Here is a 12,710-nt window from a genome sequence, read left to right on the forward strand (position 1 = left end):
CTGAGTAGAGTAGTGTATTCCTCTATAGTAGGTACTAAATCCACTTCTCCAAAAGTGAAACACTTGTAAGCTGAATTCCAAAACTGCACCATGACTCGAAATAGATGCTTGTCCACTCTAATGTCTAGTAAGTAGGATATATTACCATAGCTTTGATAAAACAACTGCTTGATCCCTTCATCCCAACTAGCCCAAATGTCTCTCAACTCTTGCAGTTCATTCTGTACTACATTGACGCGAGTGAAATCCTGCAACTCTGATATATACCCTTTTGCCAAGTTATCCCCTCTCTCGGATTTTAGCCTCTCCGACCATGCACGAACGGCTACATTATCCTCGACTTTACTAGGAAATTCATTCTCCATGTCAAACTTTCTAACTTAGTAATTGAATACGGATTAACACCTCCTTTAGTATGCAATGTCATGCAAAAAAAAAAAACAATCAAAACAAAACACAGGTTAGTACCACATAATAATGATAAAATGCAAGCACATAAACGATAATTACAACGCATATACGGGTAAGTACTAAGGCTCGACGCGGCTCCACCCAAGGATAGCTCCTAAGGTTCATTATATGTGGTTCGGTTCTAGAGATAAGGTACCCGAACCAGCAGATTCCTCAATCCTCACCCATTATAGGCTCATATAGATCGAATTCGGTTCGGGGGGATACATTTCCCTATGACCATGCGGAGATGAAAATCTCACGAAATCATAGGTATGGATGTACCCTAGAAGTAATCCACTAGCCCATACGGAGGTGAAAACCTCACGAAAGCGTAGTTTCTTACTCCCACTTAGAAGGTGTGACCACAGCGGTCAGACAATGAAATGCAGTACTATTCTACGAGATTTGAACCATAACAATCATACAAACGAATGCAATTATGATTTTCAAAACAAGTTTTCGATTTTTGACAGAAAGACAACAAATAAATCGATTTTATGGCTTGACTCTCTCATCCCCAGTGGAGTCGCCAAGCTGTCGAAACCACTCTTTTTATTTAAAATTTTTAATTTTAATAAAAAATGAGGGAATCGACTTTTGAAAAAAATAGAAATATGGAGTCGCCACCGATCTTTTGTTTTGGTGTGATCGGATCACCTAAGAATTTGGTTATTTTAATAAAACATTTTTGGTTTACTAAAACAACGATTTTGGTCTACAAATTTTTGAAAAAACGGGTTCGGGAGTCGGTTACGCATGAGGAAGGATTAGCACCCTCACTACGCCCAAAATTGGTACCAAATCGATTAAATGCTGTCCTTTTGTAAAACGTTTTTGAAATGTGGTTCCTTTTCGATAACATTTGAATAACCCGAGTTGATTGCCAAAAATCTTCTCGTTTCAACGTCCGAAAGTTTATAATTCGAAAATCACAAAAGGATACTCAACTATTTGTCCAACGAAAAACCGAAACCCAGTACAGTAGGGCACGATTCCTCGAATTTCCAAACATTGAACATTACCTCGTCTTAGGAAATACGAGTGAAACTCCGAAGGGATCTTCGATTGTTTTGAACAAATGAAAAAGCACAACCCAGCACGATAGGGCTCGATTCTCAAATCGTCAAACATCGAACATCACCTTCGTTTTGAAAGGTTTTTAATAAACATGAATGAAAACCTAAAGGAATATTCGATTATTTTGAACAAACGAGAAATCACAACCCAGCATTATAGGGCATGATTCCTGAATTATTAAACACCGAGTATTACTTTCATTTTAAAGGATTTTTAGAAGACCTGAGTGAAATTTTGAAGGGATATTTGATTATTTTAAGCAATCGAGAAATTGCAACCCAACACGTTAGGGCACGATTCCACGAATTGCCAAATATCGCACATCACCTTCGTTTAAGGGATTTTAAAAGACATAAGTGAAATTTTGAAGTGATATTCGATTATTTTGAGCAAACGCGAAATTGCAACCCAACACGTTAGGGCACGATTCCGCGAATTGCCAAATATCAAATCTCGCATTCGTTTTAAAGAATTTTTGAATGAATGATTATAAAACTAGCTTAAAACGTATTAATTCGATTTGAAATAAGACGAAATTAATCATAAAATTTGGGTTTTAGAGAACCACCTTTCAAAAATCAAGTGAAAAACGATGATATGGGGCAATATGTGTATGAGATACAATCGATTAATGAACCTAAAAAGAAATTAAATATAACTAACCTAAGGAACATAATCCGATTACAATCACGCATGGAGAATAATTGATGTGATAACACATAAAAATGAGCAAGCACGATGTAGCAAATATACAAGAAATATCGTGAAGATAATTAACACATGGGATACCAAACGGTATAGGATCAACACGACACAAGAATAATGGACTAAAATGATGGACTAACATTCAAATAATATATGCTGGAGTTTGAAATAATTTATAAAAGAAAAATTAAGAATATATATATACATATGAGTGAATTTTGAAGCAATTATATACAAAAATAACATAGACTTAAAATATGAATTATATAAAAAGATTGATTTTATCATAAATTATATATATATGTATATAAATAAACTAGAAATAATTGCTTGTAAAAAGTACCATAGAAACGTACTCAAGATTGAATTATTTTTATTATAAATTATGATGGACTTAAAAGCATACTTATGTATAAAGAAGCCTATGTATATACAATGTAGGTTCAATAATGTATGTAAATCAAAGACATGTACTAACGTAAATGAATATAAAATAACTTAAATTTTATGTAAAACATATATACAAAGTATATTTGAATAGCAAAAATATATTAAAATACATGGATTTAATAATATATAGATCAAAGGTAGGTATCGATAAATGTATATACGCTTGCATAGCGATGATTTAAAAGATATATTATAAGAATTATGTAATATAATATAAGAATATGTTTAAAGGAAATTATATGTATATAAAATAATATAAAATTAATAATATGCATGAAATAAAATAACTTTGTTATAAAATATATGGGTTTTGTAATGTATAGATTAAATGCGGTGTCCACAAATGTATATACATATAATGATAATAGCTAAAAAATATTACATAGGGTTACATAATAAAATACAAGAATAAATTTAAAAGAAATTATGTGTATAAAATGAACTTGAACTTTATTATAAAGCATATATATATATGTAATAATAATATATACAAGGATATTTACGAAGCATTATGCAAAATGTTGTAATAATATGGCATAAAAAGAGCAAACAATACAATAGTGATTTAAGAAAAGAGAAACAAAATAAAAGCATTAAAATAACCTAAAATATAAAATGTAAAACAAAGATAAAAATGTCGAATGTGCCTTTAAAACAAAAATGAATCATAAAATGAAAAATAAAAATAAAAGGGACTTAATTAAAATAGAATTAAAAAAGAGGGGACAAATTATAAAGGGAAATGAACTATTAAAATAAAAGTGGGATCTAATTAAAATACAATTAAAATGAAAGAGCTAATTTATAAATAAAATAATCAAAAAGAGGACTAAAGTGCGAAACGCACAAATGCGTAAAGGCTCAAACTGGAAATAATCTAGACCCTAAAACGCTGCACACAAGCGCAGGCTAAAATGCAACCATACACAAATTGCAGGGATAATTAAAAAAAAAAGGAATACAAATATGGGCTGATTAAAATGCGGCACAAAAGGGGAAGGGTTTATCACGCAATTAACCCATTTGACGAGCAAAGGCACGGGTTCGAGTCTGGAAGCGGTTTGACTCGCGGATCCCTTCCCTTGGAACGTCACCGTTTTATTAGCTGAACAAAAACCAACCTAAAATCCCTAAAAAAAAACCATCAGCCACCTAAAAACAAATTAAAGAAAAACCTAATGCTCCAAAACCCCCCATCTCTTCCTTTTCTCTTCAGCCGAAAAGGCCATCGTCTGCTCACTCAATCGCCACCGTGGCCAATGGCTGGCGCTGCGGAGAACGAGCTTTTAAGCTCCATCTTCGAAGACCCTCTCGAAGGCTAAACCTTCAGCAACCAAAGAGTGAGGAGAAAGGGAGTTCTCTGTCCCTTTGTCGAACCTGATTACAAAGACGGAGAAATCATTCCGACGGTGAGATCAAAAGGGATTCAGGTGAGCGATTTTTTTCTTCCTTTTTAGTTAGTTTTTTTGTTTAGACGGATTTACAAAGAGAAAGAAAAAAAAAAAAATACAGTAAACAAAAAGAAAAAAATAGAAAGAACCAAGAACACCTTTTTTAATCTCTGTTTTTTTTGCTTCGTATTTGTATTTCAACGTGCGTAGTATCGCGTAAAAAATTACAATGAACCGATCCTTTGGCTTTATAGCCAGAGAAATAAAATGATAGAAAATAAAAATGAAAAATGCGATATTCTGTGTTTTTGTTTCTTTCTTGCTGTGTGTTCGTCCTTTCTTTTACAGGTACGGGATGCGCTGGCGCTTAGCGTGAGGTATACGAAGGCGCGCGTGGCTGTCGTACGGAGGAGCTGAGGCTGAACATAGGTGAGGCACAAGAGGAAAGGGGGGTAACCTAGGGTTTCTGAAACTGTTGGGAAATGGGCCTATTGGGCTTATAATTTGGGTTGATTTTCGATATTGGGCTGTTTGTATTGGGTCATGTACTTGGACATTGGACTGTTAATTATGTGGGTTTTTACTATTTATTTGTTTTTTATTTTTTATTTATTTTGTACTTTTTCTCTTCTTTGGGCCCGGGCAAATTAGTCTGTTTACACATTCAATCAAGCCATTGTGTTCCCTATCGCAAAGATGTTGTGATGTGTGGCTGGAGGTAAGGTTGGTATTCCACACTTGACTACAGATTTATGTTGTAAAGCAGGGGTGGTTATGGAACAAACTGAGCAATTCCATCGCCCCATTCACAGCATCATAGGTGACTCCATGCTCCATCAATTCAGAGAGTTGCAAAGAAAACAGATTCAAGAGTGAAACTAACACCGTAAACAAAAGACTAAAATACCTCCTACCCTTTCGAAGAAAGTCGTTTCAAAGAAGGCTTTCGAAGGCACACAAACACAACTCGACGAATTGTTAGGGACGGTGTGATACAACACTTTAATAATGGAAATGATGAAGCCATATGTTGATCATTACGCAGCAAGACATAGGTTAGACGATCCATATTAGCTGATGAAGCCACGAGTTGCATCCTTCCAAGGAAAAGAAGAAGGTGGAGGTAATGATGGAAAAGACAAAGAGGATAATGAGGACGATCAGATAGAGGATGATGACCCCGAGCCCTATGCTGATGCAATGGAGGCGACGTTTGCTCCTGAGTGTCCATCAACCAAGGGGGTAGTCTTATGCAGCCATGGGGAGGATGAGCCACATAGCCAACCACCTTATCTATTCTACAAGTGAGATGTAGTCAAAGGAAAAGGAAAGCATATAATAAAATCGGAATCGGACTCCGATGATGAAGATTAGTTACATTTCTTTGCAGTCTTTACTTTTATATGGAATGTAACTATTTAATGATAAATTAATTTGAATGGAACTTGGATTTGGAATTTTTTTTTTTGTTATTTGCATGTGTTTTTTTTTATGTTTTTCCGTGTAGGCTACTGATTCAAGAATTGCACTACAAATTCAAGCTTCAACGAGGTAGACAACCCTAGCTTGCATTGATGAGTGCTCACGATATTCAGGAAAGTCCGGTAACCTTTCTACTTTTGTCTAAGGAATAAACATTGAGGATAATGTGTAATTTAAGTTTAGGGGTGTACATAGATTTTACCTTTGTGTGTTTTGTTTGCATATTTTCTATTTTTGCATAATTTTCAAAAAGATTCAAAACTTTTACCCTTTTTTTTTCGTTTTTTTTATTACTATTGCATGATGCTTGGACTATTTTGGCAATTGGTTATTGGTTGTTGATATTGAATAATGTATTGTTGACTTTCGAGCATTGTTTGATTAGCCAAGTGCTTAAATGGCTAACCTTTATACTATGTTATCCCTATTCCCATGATTTGAGCCTCTAATTATCTTTTCTTGGTGGACTTATATTTTTGAAATTTTGAGCCTAAATTGAGTTAAAAACTCAACCCTTCTCTATCTTTGATCTTAAAATGCACTACGAAATAGACGTTGGGCCATGGATATTGAGGGTTAAGTAGAGACATTTTTGTGGTTTCAAATTGTTCTTGAGAGAAAAGAGAAGAGATTGTTTGATATGATGTATATAGACTTTTGCTAAGTGTCATAAAAATGATATATATCATTTGAGTGAACAAAAGCAAGGTGAGATTAAAAGCATTGTGACTAAAAGAGTGAAAATTTTTAGAAATCACTCAAACAAAAATCAATTTCGAGCTTAAAAGAAAATTTTAATTTCATAAGTATTATCTAGCTTTTTGTATGCCCCATTATTAATCAATATCTTCTCATTCTTTTGAGAGAAAAGGAAAGTGAGAGAAGGAGAAATAAGGAGGTGAGCTTAATGACTACTTTGGGGATGAATAGAGAACAATGTCATGTGGTTTATTATTTCTAGTGCTTGAAACCATTTTGAGCTATCTTTTTATTTGAAATCTAAACCTTCCTAAGCCTCTAAACGTTACAAGCCTAGAAAACCTATGTGATCTAAACATTTCCTTTACGTAATCTTTTTTATTTGTTTATATTTAGCTTGAGGAATGCTTTTGATTTGCATTTTGTGTCTACTACGTATCTATATAGTTTATGTTAATGGATAACATAATCAAATATGTATTCATTTGAATAGCCTCTAGGTTTGTTAGTTTTTTAACTTAGTGAATTAGGTATATTTGCTTTAAGAGTACTTAAGCTATCTAAGCATTAGTCTTAAGTTGCATGTGAGATATGTTTAGTACAAATTCAATATTCGAATGTCATGCTTGTTATTGTTCAATATATTCCAAAGATTGTATTTTATACATGTGTCTTAGGTGTTTGCTTAAGGACAAGCAAAAATTTAAGTGTGGGGGAATTTGATCTATCGTAATTTGATATGTCAAATTAGGCTTTCCAATACACTAGAGGAGCTTATTCTCAAGCAATTTAGGTGTCTTTTATTTATTTTTAATGATTTTTTAAACTTTGGTCATTAATAATTGGTTTTTATTAGTTTGATTCCCTTTTGAGACCCAAATTGGCCAAATGGCGCGATGGGGGACCTAATGATATGATTGAGTAGTGTAGGAAGTCGATAATGACCCAAACTCAAATAAATTATCATTCAGAGGAGGGTATCGTAAGGCTGTGGCCATGGAGGTCGAGTTACCCCTGACAGTGTTAAAGTGAAGAAAATTGAGGTCAACTAAAGTTTTGGGTATCACGACATTAAGACCCCAAGACTCCAAATTTCAATATAGTTTTGGGTATCACGATACCAGAGCCTAAGTATCGCGATACCATTGCATGACGAGGAGAAAATTGACTATAGGGGTAGTTTTTTCCAACACCAACACCAATCAAAATACAATGCCCAAGAGCATTTTGGTCTAAAATTTTGAGTCATAATCAGAAGTTAAAAGCCAAATTTGGTTGAGAACTTAAGGGTTGTTTTTTCTTATCAAATTTTTAGCTAAGTAGTTGTTGTATTCTTCATTTTTTAGGGTTTTATTTTTAGAGCTTTCGTGGTGTTAGCTATTAGTTAGTTATTTGTTATTGTAGCTAGGTGTTATATGCACTTTAGTACTCAAACTTTACCTTGTGTTTTCATTTTCATCCCAAGTTCTTAATATGTCTTAGCTTAATTTTCTTTTAAAGCATAAAAATTTGACCTTTGTTAGTATTTGTGGCCTCCATTATTGCCAACATTCTCTCCACCAAGCAACCATAAAAAAATCACTAAGCTTTCTTAAACCTTACTTTTGTGCTTAATCTAATGTATAAATTGATTGTTTATTGGTTGTTGTTTTTATGGAAATGATGTTAGGTAACTAAGTTTATGGTGGTTGGTTGATGGAAATGTTGTTTGGTTAGTTTTTGGTACAAGGACTAAATTGTAAAAATTGGACTAAATTTAATAAACTTCAAAACTTAGAATTGACGCCTCTAAGGGAACATATAGATAAGTGAGACTGAGAGGAGATCCTATTGAGCATCAATTCATTTATCCTTAGTTAGTTGGGTGAGGTCAAGAGATAAATTGGACTAAATATCTAATTTGATAAAATGGTGACCGGGAGGTAAAATTAAGTCAATTAGAAGTTTAAGCCTTTTAGATCCTAATCCAAAGACTAATAAGCAAAATGGAAGTCAACCAACGACTTGTGTTTCTTGAGTTGTTAATTATTAATTGTGTAATTTGCTTGTTTTACAATTTGGTCCTCGTTAGTGTTAAGTAGTTACTTAGCCTAATTAACCCTAATCATGAATTGTCATAATATGGAACTTGATAAGTAGTTAGCTAGACTTCTTTTTTGCATACTTGTCACTTATGAATTACTTTGTCCTTGAACTTTCTTGGGTTTGATCCTTGGAATACTCGAGTGTTCCATTGTAACATTAAAAATATTACAACTTGACCTGCCACACTTGTTGTATACTGCCCTATTATTATTATTATTATTTTGTTGATTCTTAACCCCGGTGCACGGACGTCAAGGAGCGATAAAAGGCCACCTACGAAATCATCCTGCCCAGAAGATTACTAGACAGACAATAGATGGGCTAGTCTTCATTGGGAACATGAAGTCGTTTGGTCACCAAACATCACGTGAGCTCAATTATGTTATCCCATAGGAGTTAGAATGAACGGTAGGATTTGTCCTGCCACAAACAGCCTCGTCCAGTTGAAGACATCTCTACCACGCACCCCGTAATGATGGCTAGATAGCAAGTTGAACATGTTAGCACCATATTATACAGGACCCTTGCCTATAAATGTCCCCAATAATGATGAAAAGAGGACCAACTCTATAAAGATACTTAGCCTACACTATCTCTACTCATCATTCAAACTCTCTCCACCTCCATTCTTCATAACCTCCAGCTCTCCGTCCTGACTGAATGAACCGATCTCCTCAACAACTATTCTACTCTCTTCTATGCTCTCCTTGTTGAGTATTGTATCAACAATATATGCTTTCACTTTAATCATTTAGTCAAAAGTATTATTGTTTTAGTTTCATAGTCATGTGACTGTTTGCTCAAAATAATTGATTAATTAGCTTGATTAGCATTGTTAGCCTCCATTCAAGTAATATTTTTGTATTATTATTATGATGATTGAAGAAAAGGGACAAATAATTTTATTAGTTCACACAACTTTAGTTATCCACCGAAAAACATTTAATTATCTTAATTCAGAAGGAATTAATTCTTCTTACATACTCCTTAGATCCCTCAATTTTCTATACATATTTAATTGCACACACAAAATTATCTTTACTTATATAATTTTTTAATTTTATAGGCAGTCACACATATCTTTTAACCTTCTTTTCAAAACTAAACATTTGGATTCCTTTTTCCAAATATTGTGTTTCAAGAGAAATAACAAGTTCAATTTCTTTTAATTTTGGATGAAAGTTTTCAAAAGAAAAAAAAAAGTTATACTAGACATATTCAAATTAAATATTTTTTTGGGGTTTCATAATTTTGAAAAAAATTATATTAGTGTAAAAATTCTAATTAAGTAAAAATAAAATTAAACATTTTAAATTTATTAACAATATATTAAGCTTTTAAATATGTTTTAAAATATTAAATATATTTTATTTTTAATAATATTATTTAAAGAATCTCAATTAACTATTTTAATTTTTAATATTTATAATTTTTAAGTTAAATATTTTTTTGGGTTTGATGTTATAAAAATATTTTTGATTTTTATAGTATATTTTTAAATAAGTAAAGAAGATTTTAAATTAAATTTTAACTATCAAAATTATAATATATATCAAAATAAAAACACATATACACCATTTATGGCATGTATCTTATTATAATATATAAAAATCAAATTTTAAAATTGCATTTACTTACTAAAAGAAAATAGAGAGTGCCATTGAAATTCTACTAATATTTCTTCTTTAATTTATACTATTCTAGAATATTCTAGATCCGAAATTTAATTATAAATAAAATATCATTTTATCATTTTATTAATGCCGATTAATTCAAATAGTAAAGCGTTCAATGCCCTCTTAAATTTTGTGAATGGAGAAGATAGTGCTACAGAGCTTTGCCTCTATTAAATCTGTTTAACTTGATTCCACTCTTAAGTTCATCGAAATTCAACGTGATTATAAGTTAAAAGGGATTGTTATTTGAACTAAATTACGCCAATCATTCAGACCAATTGGATAAAAAAAAAAAAAAAAGAGCAAGCTAATATACTAATCCAAACATCGGAAAAAATCAGAAACAAAGACAAAAATTAGTAGTTAGAATCGATTTTATAATTATTTTTTTTAGTGCTTGTAACCAGTCAAAATAAAAATTAATATTCTCATCGATTCAATCACCAATCCAATTATTAAAATATTATAAAAGTTTAAAAATAGTCATTAAATAAATTTAAGAGTAAATTATACTCAATGTCACTAAACTAGTAGTAAGTTTATGCTTTAGTCACTCAACTTCAGAAAGTTACAAAATGGTCATAAAACTATTTGAAAGTTCTCATTTAAGCCATTGAACTATTTAAAAGATTTTATTTAAGTTATTGGATTGTTAAGTTTTTTTTTTTAAAGTCTAGCTAGTGAGCTTCAAGCAATAATTCAACAATTGATACAGTGTACAGTACCTATTGATGAGTATAATAATATAACTTAGATTCAAATTGATCCTACAATTAATGTCAAATATTAGAGAAGAAAGCTATTTAGATTTTGAATCACAAATTCATGACATTTAAAATTGTTTCATGATAATAAAAAAAGAATTGAACTGTATAAGAAAAGGAAATGACAACTTTCGATTTATTCAGACAGTGCAAATAAAGAAAGTCATGTAACAAAGATTTTAACAATCCAATGACTTGAATGAAATTTTTTGAATAATTTAATGATCATTTTATAATTTTTTAAAATTAAGTGACCAACACGTAACCCTACTAATAGTTTATAACTTTGAATGTAGTTTAACCTAAATAAAATTAAAGCAAAATATCTCAACCGTTAAAAACTTTCTCGATATTTTCAGAAAAACTCCTTAAAAAAGCCACTCTCTTATCATCTCGTTTCGTCAGATTCAATTTCGAAAAATGAAACCAAAAACAGGATATGTTCAACCAAAATTCCTAAATTGTCCTTCCCGCGATCCCTGTCATCGCCCAAGTAAATGTAGACCCAATTTCTTACGACAAGACAAGGGTATTTCAGGGAATTTGATTAAATAACCAAACATAACTTCTAAGCCAATTCACCTTTGGTCTATGTAAAATAAAATATTTATAATAAAACGATAAAAAAACAGAAAAGAAAAAATCTCGACGTGCCTATAAGAAGCGCGTCACAACGTTGGAAGCTGTAAAAATATTGTACACTTATTTTGATTTTTTATTAAAAAAATAGATAAATTAATCATTACGAATAAAATAATTTTTTGTTAAAATTTCATCTATTTATATTGTTCAAAACTGATATTGTTGATGATTTTATAATATAGTGATACATAGCGTGTCATGACTATCTCATATTAATGTATATGGACTTGTTTTTAATCGTAAAATAGATGAAATTTTTAATAAAAACTAATATTTTGAATGAAAATATAAAATACAATCTAACTACTAGTACAAAGACCTCTACAATATTTTTATTATTGAAAGCTCGATTGATTGTTTTAAAAAATAAAATATATGTTTTTTAATTTTATTTATGCAATTAGATTTTTTATATAATTAAAGGTTAATTACATCATACATATTTAAATTTAAAAGTTAAAAAATTAAGATAAATTTAATCCTATTTTATATTGGTTTAGGGTATTAATTTATAAATAAAGGGAAAAAAAAAGTTATTGCCTCCTTCCTACCACATGATGTTCTCTATTACTTCAACGAAATCTTTGCAAGTAATTTTTTCCTAGTTACAAATTTGATTTAGCACTTTTTTGAATGAAATACTTGTTTGTTTGTTTTTTTTTTGTAAATTATGGGTAGAATTGTTATATTTAAACTGTGTAAGAATTTTGAGTTAGAACATTTATGATTTTATATTTCTATAATTTAATTATTTGTAGTTTTTTGAGCAAAACTTGAAATCAATTTATTTTTCTATGGCTAGCATTTAGCTAAAACAAAACATGATTTCAGTGTTTTTTTAAATTTATTTCAAATTAAATTTTATATATTTATAATTTTATATGTGCATTATTTTATTTAAAAATATATATAAGACAAAATTGAAATAATTTTACTTTCAATTAAAATTATAAATTAAAAATAATTTAAAATTATCAATTAATTTTCATTATTAAATATTTAATCCAAATATTTGTTAAGAATAAAGTTATTGTAAATATTAAATAAATGAATATTATTTATTATTTAATAATGATAAATTTATAAATTATCATTATATTCCTAAGAAAATATTCAATGAACCAAACGTAATATTGTAATTTTCTAGATTTTAATTAATATTTTTCAATGTTATACCAATTATTATAAAGTAGCTTTCCGACATTCAGATTCCTAACAATCAATTATATTTTAAGGCATCATATTCCATTAAAATCATGACATGGAAAAGTATTAAACACTACCTT

The sequence above is a fragment of the Gossypium arboreum genome, chromosome 12 (genome assembly GCF_025698485.1).
Source record: "Gossypium arboreum isolate Shixiya-1 chromosome 12, ASM2569848v2, whole genome shotgun sequence".
NCBI classification, from domain to species: Eukaryota; Viridiplantae; Streptophyta; class Magnoliopsida; order Malvales; family Malvaceae; genus Gossypium; species Gossypium arboreum.